At 52.4% G+C, this 12,416-nt stretch overlaps 1 pseudogene; it reads left to right on the top strand.

Annotated features, from left to right (window-relative positions):
* The first annotated feature begins 240 nt into the window (after nt 1-240).
* Nucleotides 241-4,476, top strand: LOC132368316 (serine/arginine-rich splicing factor 3-like; annotated as a pseudogene).
* The last annotated feature ends 7,940 nt before the right edge of the window (nt 4,477-12,416 follow it).

Raw genomic sequence — 12,416 nt, 5'->3', positions numbered from 1 at the left:
CTCTTTGAAAAACAGCTTTATCGAGGCATGATATTACATGTTATAAAATTCACTCACTATGAGTGTAAATTTGATGAGTTTTAGTAAACTCTGAGTTGTGCAGCCAGCACCACAGTCTAATTTTAAAACATTTCCATGTGTCAAAGAGACCCCCTGTGCCCACTTGTAGCACTTTGGTGCTGTCCTAACATGTGGTCTTTATGAACACAGGTCCTGTTGGAACCAGAAACGGCGTGAACCATGATGAGCTCTAAGGCCAAGGGCAGGAAGAAATGTGACCAGGCTCTCCAGGAGCCACCCAGGGGCCTCCCTGGGCTCAACAATACAAACTTGGCTGCCGTGCAGACAGCAGCTCATCCCCACGGCGCCCAAACACCCAGCTCCTGGACGGCGAGAGACCTGTTGCTGCAGGTGGCCCGTGGTTGGCTGGTGAGGCCTGGCCCCAGGCGTACGCCACCTTCTCTGGGGCCACCTCTCTGGGTCTGCGGTGGGGTTCTCCTGGGAGCCCCCAGTCACCACAGGACCAATGTGGCCTGTCTGCAGCCCAAGAAGGTGGGGACACAGGTCTGTCCCCCGTGGACATCACCCGCGAGGCCGAGCAAGCACCAGTGGTGTCTGCGGGGAAGATGAAGGGCTCATGCACAGCCCCCATCTACTGAAGATGCTAAACGGGAGAAGCACAGACTGCAGCCACATGCGGTATGGACCAAACGCAAGTGTCCTTGCAGGAACCGATGTCTGAATGTCGAGGCTGTTCCCGGGCCACAGTGAGAAGGCCCAGGCCCCACGCAAGGCACAGAGAGGGGATGGGGGGAACATCTGCGAATCTGAGCTCATCGGGCATCACCCCAGAAGGAGAGGGAGAGAGCCAGAAGGAGATACGGAGGGAGAGGGAGAGAGAGGGAGGTACAGACATCTCTCCCTTCCCTGGGGGTTCTCTAGTGCAGCCAAGCCTGAAAACCACTGCATTTTGGGAGATGGGTCCTCGTGGAAAAGTTAAATAGTAGCTCATGGCATTATCGACACATATTAAAATGGCCCCAAATCTTGGGGAGTCAGGGAGGGGAGCTGGCGGCTGCCTCATAAACGAGGAGAGATTGGGCGTCAGAGGAGGTGCCTGCCTCCACCACCTCCGCCGCCGCCGCCGCCCCCCTCCAGGGCCCCACAGACTTCATCTCCCAGCTGTGGTCCTGGGCTGGAAGGCAGCAGGGAGGTCAGGCCGTCCCAAGCATCAACGTTGACTTCAGGGCTGATCTAAAAGGCGCCTGGTCTTTGTTGAAGCAGAAAAAAGAGAAAGCAGTGGGCAGAGGATGGGAGGGGGAGGGAGCCCCCATCAGCCCTTCTCCCTGTCTCCCTCTCTGTCTCCCTCTCTGTCTCCCTCCCTGTCTCCCTCCCTCTACCTCCCTGCCTCTCACTCTCCCTCCATCTCTCCCTCTGCCTCTCTCCCTCCCTCTCTCCCTCCCTCTCTCCCTGTACCTCTTGCCCTATCCTGTCCCTCTCTCCCTCCCTCCATCCCTGTCTCTCTTTCCCTGTCCCTCTCTCCCTCTCCCTCTATCCGTCCCCCCTCCCTTTCCCCGTTTCCGTCTCCCTCTCTGCCTCCCTCTTTCCCTGTCCCTGTTTCCCTGCTCTGCTCTCCCTCTCCCTCTCCCTCTTTCCCTGTCCCTGTTTCCCTGCTCTGCTCTCCCTCTCCCTCTTTCCCTCTCCCTCTCTCCCTGTCCCCCTTTCCCTGTCCCTGTTTCCCTGTTCCGCTCTTCCTATACCTCTTTCCCTCTCCCTCTCTCCCTCTCCTGCTCCCTCTCCCTCTCCCTCCACCTCCTTCCCTCTCTGGAGAGGGAAGGAGGTGGAGGGAGAGGGACAGGGAGCAGGAGAGGGAGGGGGGAGAGGGAGAGAGGGATAGAGGGAGGGAGAGGGACAGGGAGCAGGAGAGGGAGGGGGGAGAGGGAGAGAGGGATAGAGGGAGGGAGGGAAAGACAAAGACATCTCTCCCTCCCTCCCTCTCTCCCTCCCTCTCTCCCTCTCCCTCTTCCTCGCTCCCTCTCCTCCCTCTCCCTCCGTCTCTCCATCTCCCTCACTCCCTCCCAGAGACAGAGAGACGAAGAGGCAGAGACAAGGGAGAGGGAGAGAGGGGGAGAGACGAGAGACGGAGAGAGGGAGAGAGAGAGAGGTCTCTTCCTCCCTTTCCCTCTCTCCTCCTTCTCTCCCTCTCTCCCACTCTCCCTCTTTCCTCTCCCTCTCTCCCCCCTCCCTCTCTCCCTCTCCCCCTCTCCCTCCATCTCTCCCTCTCTGGGAGGGAGTTAGGGAGAGGGAGAGACAGAGGGAGGGAGAGGGTGAGACAGAGGGAGGGAGAGGGAGAGAGGAAGGGAAAGGGCGAGGGAGGGAGAGGGAAGGAGGGCGAGACGTCTCTCCCTCTCTGTCTCCCTCCCCCTCCCTCTCTCCCTCTCCCTCCCTTCCTCTCCCTCTCCCTCTCCTAGAGGGAGGGAGGGAGAGGGCGAGACAGAGGGAGAGGAGAGGGGGAGTCGGAGAAGGAGGTAGGGAGAGGGAGAAGGTGAGAGGGTGCCTGCTTCCCTCTCTGTCTCCCTCCCTCCCTCCCTCCCTCTCCGTGTCCCTGTCTCCCCCCTCTCCCTCTCCCTCTGTCTCTCCCTCTCTGGGAGGGAGAGAGGGAGAGGGAGAAGGTGGGAACGTGATGGAGGGAGGGAGAGGGAGAGAGGGTGAGGGAGAGAGGGAGAGAAGGAGGAGAGAGGGAGAGGGAGGGAGGAAGAGAGCTCTCCCTCTCTCCCCCCTCTCTCTCCCCCCTCTCTCTCCCCCTCCCTCTCTCCCTCTCCCCCTCTCCCTTGTCTTTGCCTCTCCCTCCGTCTCTCCCTCTCTGAGAGGGAGTGAGGGAGACGGAGAGACGGAGGGAGAGGGAAAGGGAGGAGAGGGAGGGAGGCAGAGGGAGGGAGGGAGGGAGAGACGTCTCCTCCCTCCCTCTCCTCCCTCTTCTCCCTCTCCCTCTCCCTCTCCCTCCAACTCTCCCGCTCCCTCCATCTCTCCATCTCCCTCACTCCCTCCCAGAGGGAGAGACGGAGGGAGAGGCAGAGACAGGGGAGAGGGAAAGAGGAAGAGGGAGAGAGAGGGGGGAGAGAGGGGGAGGGAGAGAAGGAGAGGGAAAGAGGAGAGGGAAGAGGGAGAGGAAAGAGGCAGAGGAAAGAGGCAGAGGGAAGAGGGAGAGGAAGAGGGAAGAGGGAGAGAGGAGAGAGGGAGATAGGGAGAGGAAAGAGAGAGGGAGAGGGAGGGAGAGGGAGAGAGGGAGGGAGAGAGGAAGAGACAGAGGGAGAGAGAGAGGGAGTGGGAAAGAGGTAGAGGGAGAGCGGAACAGGGAAAGAGGTACAGGGAGAGAGGGAGGCAGAGAGGGAGGAGAGGAAGCAGGGAGAAAAGAGAGAAAGAACACACCGTCTACATTTCTGTCAAATGACACCGGGGATCCTTACACAACCAGGAGAAAGTAACACAGGGAGGCTCTTTCTCAGCTGGAACTGGAACTGCAGACGGGGCCAAACACCACCAGGCTGGCCACACGTGTCCAGCCGCCGCTCCAGCCCCGTCAGCCGTGAGTCCGGTCACCAGGGCTCTGAGTGTCTGCTCCAGGGAGCTGGGGTTCACCCTCTCACCCGGGAGGCCGGGCCAAGAGAGCAGGGCCCCGGGCTGGACACATAGGGGAAAACGCATCCCCACAGGACAGCTTGTGCGAGCAGATTCAGCTACCAGATTCTAGAGGCCCGGGACCACCCTGTGGCCCGTGAAACCCAGGAGCCACGAGGGTCTTGCAACGTGATTCCTGTCCGTTGGACTGTAAAGTTTATGTAGGGAATCTTGGAAACAGTGGTAACAAGGCTGAATTGGAACGAGCTTTAGGCTACTATGGACCACTCTGAAGTGTGTGGGGTGCTAAAAACCCTCCCGGCTTCGCTCTCGTTGAATGTGAAGATCCCCGAGATGCAGCCGATGCTGTCCGAGAACTAGATGGGAGAACACTATGTGGCTGCCGAGTAAGAGTGGACCTGTCGAATGGGGAAAAGAGAAGTCGAAATCGTGACCGCCTCCTTCTTGGGGTCGTCGCCCTCGAGATGATTATGGGAGGAGGAGTCCTCCACCTCCCACACATCTCCAAGATGGAGAGCCTTCTCCGTCAGCCAGAGCAGGTCCCTTTCTAGATATAGGAGAAGAGAGAGATCCCTGTCCCAAGAGAGAAATCACAAGCCGTCCCGATCTTTCTCTAGGTCTCCTAGCCGATCTAGGTCAGATGAAAGGAAATAGAAGACCACTTTGCAAGAGGAGTGGTGTACAGGCAATAACTTCATTTGGCAGGAGTATGTACAGAAAATTCAAGTTTTGTTTGAGACTTCCGAAGCTTGGTGCACTTTTTAAATGTTTTAGTTGTTCACATTTGTTTGTCTCTTGGGACAGTGACACATAAAGGTGTCATTCTCTATGGTTTGAAATGGGTCCTGGGAGGCATGTAATATGAAGAATTGTTACCTTACAATGTTCCCTTAAGCAAAATTGAACTTGCTTTGAATTTTTGGTCTTGCCTAGACTGATAATAAAACTCTAACTCCTGCCCACCTAAAGTGTGATGTTTACTATTATGGAAACAACACTGGCAAACATTGAAAAGACTTTCTGTAGCTGGGATATGGTATGCAGCTGTAGTTAAGCAAGCAGTCTTTAAAAGGTGCTGTGAACCCAAGCCAGCAGGTAAAAATGAAAGCCGCACCCTTACCCTAGATTAGAGGTTTAAAAATTCCACTAGTCTTCACACCGGACAAGAGATTGTCCAGGGAGTTTAAAATCTAAGAAGTTTCAAGGAAGTTAGTTTACCTTTGAGTTAGGTCATACGTCCCCTCTGTGATTGCTGTACATGAATACATAGCTCTTTGTAATATTTTTTGGAAATTTGAGATTATCAAGATACCAATGTCCTGCCAGATTAAGAGTATATTGTAGAGCTGAACTTTGAGTTACTGTGCAATTTTTTTTTTCATGCTGTCATTTGTAATATGTTTTGTGAGAATCCTTGGGATTAACGTTTTGGTTGCAAAAGAAAAAAAGAAAAGAAAAGAATCCGCCTGCCAATGCAGGGGACACAGGTTCAAGCCCTGGTCCGGGAAGATCCCAGGTGCCGCAGATCAACTAAGCCCGTGGGCCACAACTACTGAGCCTGCACTCTAGATCCTGGGAGCCAGAACTACTGAGCCCCCGTGCCACAACTACAGAAGCCCACACGCAACGAAGACCCAATGCAGCAAGAAAAAAAAGACGATACTGGCCAGGTGATCAAGGGTAAAATCGTTTGTCATAAGTCCCGTTGATGGTGTGTATCCTTGATGTGACCTGAGGAGAATGGCATTTTTATCTCTGTCTGGGTCTTCCGCCCCAAACCCCATAACTCCAGACCAACCATAAGAAAACATCAGAAAACAAACAGACTAACAAATTGAGGGACAAAACACCTGACCAGTCCTCCTCAAAACTTTCAAGGTATCAAAACCCAGCGACGTCTGAGAAATGTCACAGCCCAGAGGAGACTGGGACAGAAAAAGGATGTTAGGGGAACACTAGGGAAATTCTAATAAAGTGTGGACTTTAGTTAATAACAATGTATCCATCTTGGTTCCTTAGTTGGATAAACATGTCACACTAAGGTACTAATGAGTTGGAAATAGGGGTACTGGGTCAGGGTCCACGGCACTCTGTACACTCTGTACAGATCTTTGCAACTTTTTTGTAACTCTAAGCTCTTGTAAAATTAAGCGAGTACTGAACAGAGCTAAGAATGTTATTTCCCTGATTTGAACATGCCTGAGTTTCTTTTCATGGTCACATTTTTGCTATTTGGATGTGTCTTGGAATCAGTAGCAAAGGAGAGTTGCCAGCCCCTGGGAAGATGTGGGTGGTTCGCAGGTGGCTTGCTCTGGAGCTGAAGACCACGGTGGGAAGTCTGCAGCCTCGGGCTGCACTTAGAAACATGGGAGGGGATGGGCCAGCTCAGTTAGGGATGGAACCTATAAATAAAACTTTTTTCTTTTCCGTTATGGCTTATCACAGGATACTGAATATAGTTCCCTGTGCTAGACAGTAGGACGTTGTAGTTTATCCATCCTATATTTAATAGTTTGCATCTGCTAACCCCAAACTCCCAATCCAACCCTCCCTCACTGTTTCTCCCCCTTGGCAACCACAAGTCTGTTCTCTATGTCTGTGAGTCTGTTTTTGTTTTGTAGACGAGTTCATTTGTGTCGTATTTTAGATTTCACATATAAGTGAGATCATATGATATTTGTCTTTCTCTTCTGACTTACTTCACTTAGTATGATAATCTCTAGGTCCATCCACGTTGCTGCAAATAGCATTATTTCATTCTTTTTATGGCTGAATAATATTCCATTGTATATATGTACCACATCTTCTTTATCCATTCATCCATCAGTGGACATTTAGGTAGCTTCCATGTCTTGGCTACTGTAAATAGTGCTGCAATGAACGTTGGGGTGCATGTATCTTTCTTTCTTTCTTCTTTCCTTCTTCCTTTCTTCCTTTCTTTCTTTCTCTCTCTCTCTTTCTCTTTCTTTCTTTCTTTCTTTCTCTCTCTTTCTCTCTTTCTTTTTTCTTTCTTCTTTTATTGTCACACGGCATGTGAGATCTTAGTTCCCTGACCAGAGATGGAACCCACGCCCCCTGCACTGGAAGCATGGATTCTTAACCACTGGACCACCAGGGAAATGCCAGGGGTGTATGTATAGTTTTGAATTAGAGTTTTCTCCGGATCTATGCCCGGGAGTGGAATTGTGGGACCCTATGGCAGCTGTATCTGTTCCTGCACGCCTCACATCAACCACCTGCACTCCAATCCTTGCTCTCAACGTCATCTTCGGGGAACCCAACCTGCGACAGGGACCTTGACAAGAAGAAATGGCTCAGGGAAAAGCTACCTGCACGGGGAGGAGATAGAGACCATCGCCCCTGGGGTGCGGAGGGGAGAGTGGGTGCAGAGGTTTGTCATTTCACCCCCGATACTCATCTCAGCCCTCGTGGCTGCCCCACTCTAGGTCACCTCGGGATACAGAGCTGAGCCGGTTAGAGTCCCTGCCTGTGCAGGAATCGGGGCACCAGCGGGTCTGAATAATATTAGTGCAGGGTCTCCCCCGTGGCACTGGGGTTATTCGGGGCGGGTCATCCTCTGCTGAGGGCCCCTCCTGGGCACTGTGTGGGGTTTAGCAGCATCCCTGGCCTCACCCATTTGATTCCAGGGGCCCTCCCTCCCAGTTGTGACAACCACAGATTTTCCCCACACATCACGGAAGAACTGGGTGAGGCGGGGGCAGGATGGCTCTGGGCGAGGACAGCTGTGTTGAAGCAACCAGCCTGGCCCAGGGCAAGGTCTGCCCCAATCCCGTCAGCGCCTGCATTTAGAACTGCCCCTTTCCTCTCCCACCTCCCCTGCCCTGCAGTGGTCTCCGAGACATCATCCCCATGTAATAAATCACACCTTCTCAGTTTACTGTTTGCTGCCCTCGCTAGAACGTGAGCTCTTTGAGGACAGGGATGCTGTTATGTCCCCAGCACCTAGAAGAGTGTCTGCTGTGTAGTAGATGCTTCATAAATACTTGCTGAATAAAGGAGTTGAATAAAGGGATGAGTGGATGAATGAATGAAGGTTACAATGGAAGGAGGGGGGAGATTCCCTTTCTGGCTCTCGGGGGTTGGGAGATCAAGTGAAAGATCTGTCCTAAATAGGCTGACCAGCCTTCTGGGGTTCCCCGGGACTGAGAGTTTCCCCAGAGTTCCAGCGCTCAAACCTGAGCGGTCCTGGGCAAACTGGGGGCGGGTGTTGGTCACCCTATCTAAACACAGTAACAATTCCAGCTGCAATAGCAATGGCCAATGACCTCTACGGTCTTATTGACCATGCACAGTTCTCTACCTGGCGGGGAAGGGTGGGCCGGGATTGGAATTCTGGTGATCCAGGGCGGGTGAGGGCACACCCCGGGCTTGTGGAGGGGAGTCCAGGAAGGTTCTGGAGGAAGTGACAGTGACACAGGAGGGAGGGAGGAGTCTAAGGAAGAACATCCCACATGACAACCTGTGCCAATGGCCCTGGGCCCAAGGTCACACCTGACCAGGGCTTGCTTTTTTTTTTTTCTAATTTACTTTTCCCCACATGGATATGCAATTGTCCTAATGCCATTTATTGAAAACTCCTTAATTTCCCCACTTTCTATCATATCAAGTTCTCATATATCTGTTTCTGGACCTTTTTTCTATACCATAGAGCTATACGTCCCATCCTTGCACCACTAGGGCTGTTTCATCACTATAACTTTATTTATTCATTTTGTTTTGGCCGTGCTGTGTGGCATGTGGGATCTTATGTCCCTGACCAGGGATCGAACCCGCGTCCCCTGCAGTGGAAGCTCGGAGTCTTAATCACTGGACCTCCAGGGAAGTCCCCAGGGCTTGCTTTGACATCCATGGAATGGTGGCAGGTGGGCACGGGGAGCAGCTGTCTGTGAGCCATCCTGTGTAGAAATGCAGGGTGGAGGGGAGGACAGATGGAGCTGGAGGGGAAGAAGCGGAGGAGGGAGGGAGGAAGGGAGGGAGGCCGGGCGAGAGACAGACAGAGAGTTTCCGGAGACAATAGCTCTGGCCGTGTCCTAGGGCATGAAAGCTGAAAATAGCTCCTAGTGCCGGGAGCCTTGGAGCCGGAGGCTGGGAGCCAGGGTGACTGGCTCTCCTCCCTGGTGTGTGTGTGTTGCGGGGGGGTGGGTGGCTCTGGGCTTCTCAGGCTGGGAATGGGGTGCACAGAGCAGGAACGGAGCAGGGACCCTTCTCTCTGGAACCTCGTGGGCCATCCTCAGCTCACAAAGCTGAGCCACTCCTTGCCCTACGAGTGGGGGGCTTATCCTCCCTGTCCCCTGGATCATACCCCCTCACACACAACTTCCCCGTGTGTGTTCCCAGCAACCAAGAGAATCTGTTTTTAAAAGATTTGGGGGAGGGGGGTAACCATACAAACAAGAGCAGAATGGATACTTTTTCAGGATATGAATGGCTCTGTGTAAGCCCACCCCCAGGGTAACCACAGTCCTGACCTCTAACACTCTTGACGAGTCAGCCTTGGTCTGGGCTTGCGGACCCACGGAAGCTTCCTCATTCCCTCCTTCAGGTCCCGACTCTCCCTCGGCGTCTTTGTGAGAAGCACCCGGGGAAGTGGGACTGCTAGGCTGTACTGCTGCTAGAACTCCACCTGGGCTCCACCAGGCTCCAGCCCCCCGCCCTGTCCACCTAACTGACCCTGAGGCACCTCAACTGGTAGGAGCAGCATCACCTTCCCTCCTGGGACTCGTGATACTTAAGGGAGACACCGAAAGACAAGCCTTTGGCTCCCTGGCTGGCAAAGAGCAGGTACTCAATTGTCATAAGTGTCCGTATCAGTGAGGGTTCTCCAGACAAACAGAATCCATATGGGGTGTGTGTGTATATACACACACACGTACATATGTACAAGCATACAAACATATACAGCTGTGTACATATGCAGTATGCGTACACACATATACACATATAGTATATACAATACACACATACATATATACACACATATAAAATGCAGTTTGTATATATACAGTATGTATACACACATATACACACAATATAGACAATACACACATACATATACACTATACATACACACATATAAAATGCATAGTTGGTATGTATACAGTATGTACACATACGTATAACATATGCAATATACACACCTAGGTACATATATAGCATACGTATATACACACATACAAAGATATTTAGGTGTGCATATAGACAGTATACATACATACACATATAATATATGCAATACATACACGTACGTACATATAGACACACATATACACCTACATATAAAAGCATATAGCATAAAAATATATATGTACTGTATATAGAAATTCATCGTATATATACATACATATATCATATATATAAGATATATACACATACATATATACAATGTGTACACACACACCCCTATATGTAAATATGCGCATGTACATACACATATAAATTCATACGCAAGTGTGTATATAATAGTATATTCATATATACATATAATACCTAGAAACATATTGGGGGGGAGGTGTCACGGTACGTCAAGGGCGGGAGTCGAACCCGCCACCCCAGGCCCCGAGGGGTCTCCCCGGGTCTCCACTTCGGGCCGGTGGGTGTGGCCGGGGGGGGGGCAGCTGAAGACGTGCGTGCGTGCTTGCGTGCGTACGTGCGTGCGTTCGTACGTGCGTACGTGCGTGCGTGGGGGCGGGTCCACGGGGCGGGAGGCGCTCGCCGCGAGTGAGTGGTTCAGCCGGGCCCCGGCTCATTGTGCTTGCCTCACGCCGGCCCCAGTTGGCAGCAGCGCTGGAGGCCCCGGGCCTGTGACCACAAAGAGGGAGCCGGGGGCCGGACGGGAGCAGGCCGGCGGCGGCGGCGGCGGCGGCTGAGGCCCAGGCCAGGCTCCCTCCCCTCAGCCTCCCGCCCGCCCGCCCGCCTGTCCCGCCCCCGCCGGCGGCGCCCCGCCCCTCCCCCAACCGCCAGACTAGCCTGGTGCGGGGGCCGCGCGCGAAAACGTGGGGGAGAAGCTGAGGCTGGAGTCGCCCGTGGTGGCCGAGCCCGCCGTCTACCCATGGCTGCTGCTGGTCTACGTGAGTGCCGCCCGTCCCCTCTTCCCGGACCTCCACCTCTCTTCCCCCACGGCGCGCGCTGAGCCCACCGAGTAACGGAGCGACTCGAGTCGCCAGACCCTCTTTGGAGCCCCCCTTCCCGCCCTGCCTGGTTCTCCGCGGCCGTTTCCAGCCCCCGCGCGCAGGGTGGGCAGAGGGGAGCCGGGGCCGGCCGGGACCACAGACTCGGCAGCGGGGACCCCGCGCTTCCGAGGGGCGCCCGAACCGGTCTGCCGTTGGCCCTGTAGGGCTGGGGACCCAGGTCCGCCCCCCCCCCCGGCCTGGACTGCCGGTGGGCTTGCCCTTCCATACTTTATGATCTGACACGTCGGGTTTCTTTTTCCTGGCCAGCTTTACCATTACCTGACCAGCTTTCCCAGCATCCCCTGATAATGTGTTAGATATTCAAGTTTTAGGGCCCGGTCCCAGCCCTATGGAATCAGCAACTCTGGTGGGGCTCAGTGATCTCTGTTACAACAGGCCCTCCAGATGATTTTTATTCACCTTAAAGTTTGAAAATATCTGCATTGTCAGCTGGCCAAAGCGTCCACCAGCAGGTGAAGGGGAGTGGCGCCTGGAAAAGATAGGGACTAGCCAAGGTAAGTACAGTAGCATTTGCCATGGTAGTAATGGAGAATGCCTTTTCTCCACTGGTTGGCACAGACTAGTATCTGGGAGCAGTGGCAGGGTTATTTAGGATGCTTTACATTGCAGTGTAGAGTGACCGCTGTCCTGGTTTGCCAGGGACTTCCCCTGTGTGAGCACTTAAAATCTCATCCTGGCAAACCCCTTAGCCTTGGGTTTGATAAACTTAGGGAATAACATGAAATTTAGGGGAAACATGATCTAGGTTTTGGGCAAGTCACAAGTGCTAATTAAAGCTAAGCAAGTATGGACAACATCTAGCCTTCTTTACCCCTTTGCGGGGAGGTAAATCTTGATTGGGTGAGAGGACTTATTGTTAAGAGATCTTTGTAGAAACATCCCCTTCTGCTTAGTCCGCTGGTTCTCCGTTCTGGCTAGACATTGGCATCGTCTGAGGAGAGTTAAAATGATTGTATTGGTCTAGCATGACCAACCGTCGGTGTGAGGGTTTTTAAAAAGTGCTTCAGAGGATTCTAATGTGCAGCCAAATTTAGGTGCCACTGCTTAAGCTTTTGAACCGCTGCTACGTATTTTCACCTCATCTTGCTGTGAGAATATCCAACTGTAGTTGAGGTTTGTTGTTTTTCTTTTTCTTTTTTTAACTGTCTTATTATAAGATTTACTGTCTTAAATAAGATTGAATGGACAGAAAATCCTGCTAGTCCATCTGGTATAGCTGGATACCCAGAGTAATATCGTTAAGATATGTACCATTTAAGTATTGTGACTGGCCTTTTAAAAATTAACATATGCATTAAATTAGTATTGATAGTATAGATCTCTTTCGAAGTTGTCATGTTGGGGAGCTATACCTCTAATCTGCTGCCATTGCTAAATATCTGGACACCTCTTACTAGGAATTGCTTTTAAAAATCTTTAGGGATTAAAACCAAGATTGCTGTATTATTTGTACTGGGACCACAAAAACCTCACAGAGTTCCCCCGCTGTACCTTCTACCCCCATCTCTAACCCTTGGCAACTTCTAATCTGTTCTCCATCTCCACAGTTTTGTTATTTTAAGAATA

This window comes from Balaenoptera ricei, chromosome 1, assembly GCF_028023285.1.
Source record: "Balaenoptera ricei isolate mBalRic1 chromosome 1, mBalRic1.hap2, whole genome shotgun sequence".
In the NCBI taxonomy this organism is placed as follows: domain Eukaryota; kingdom Metazoa; phylum Chordata; class Mammalia; order Artiodactyla; family Balaenopteridae; genus Balaenoptera; species Balaenoptera ricei.
Note: the sequence above shows the minus strand (reverse complement) of the source record. Positions and strands in the feature narration are given on the sequence as shown.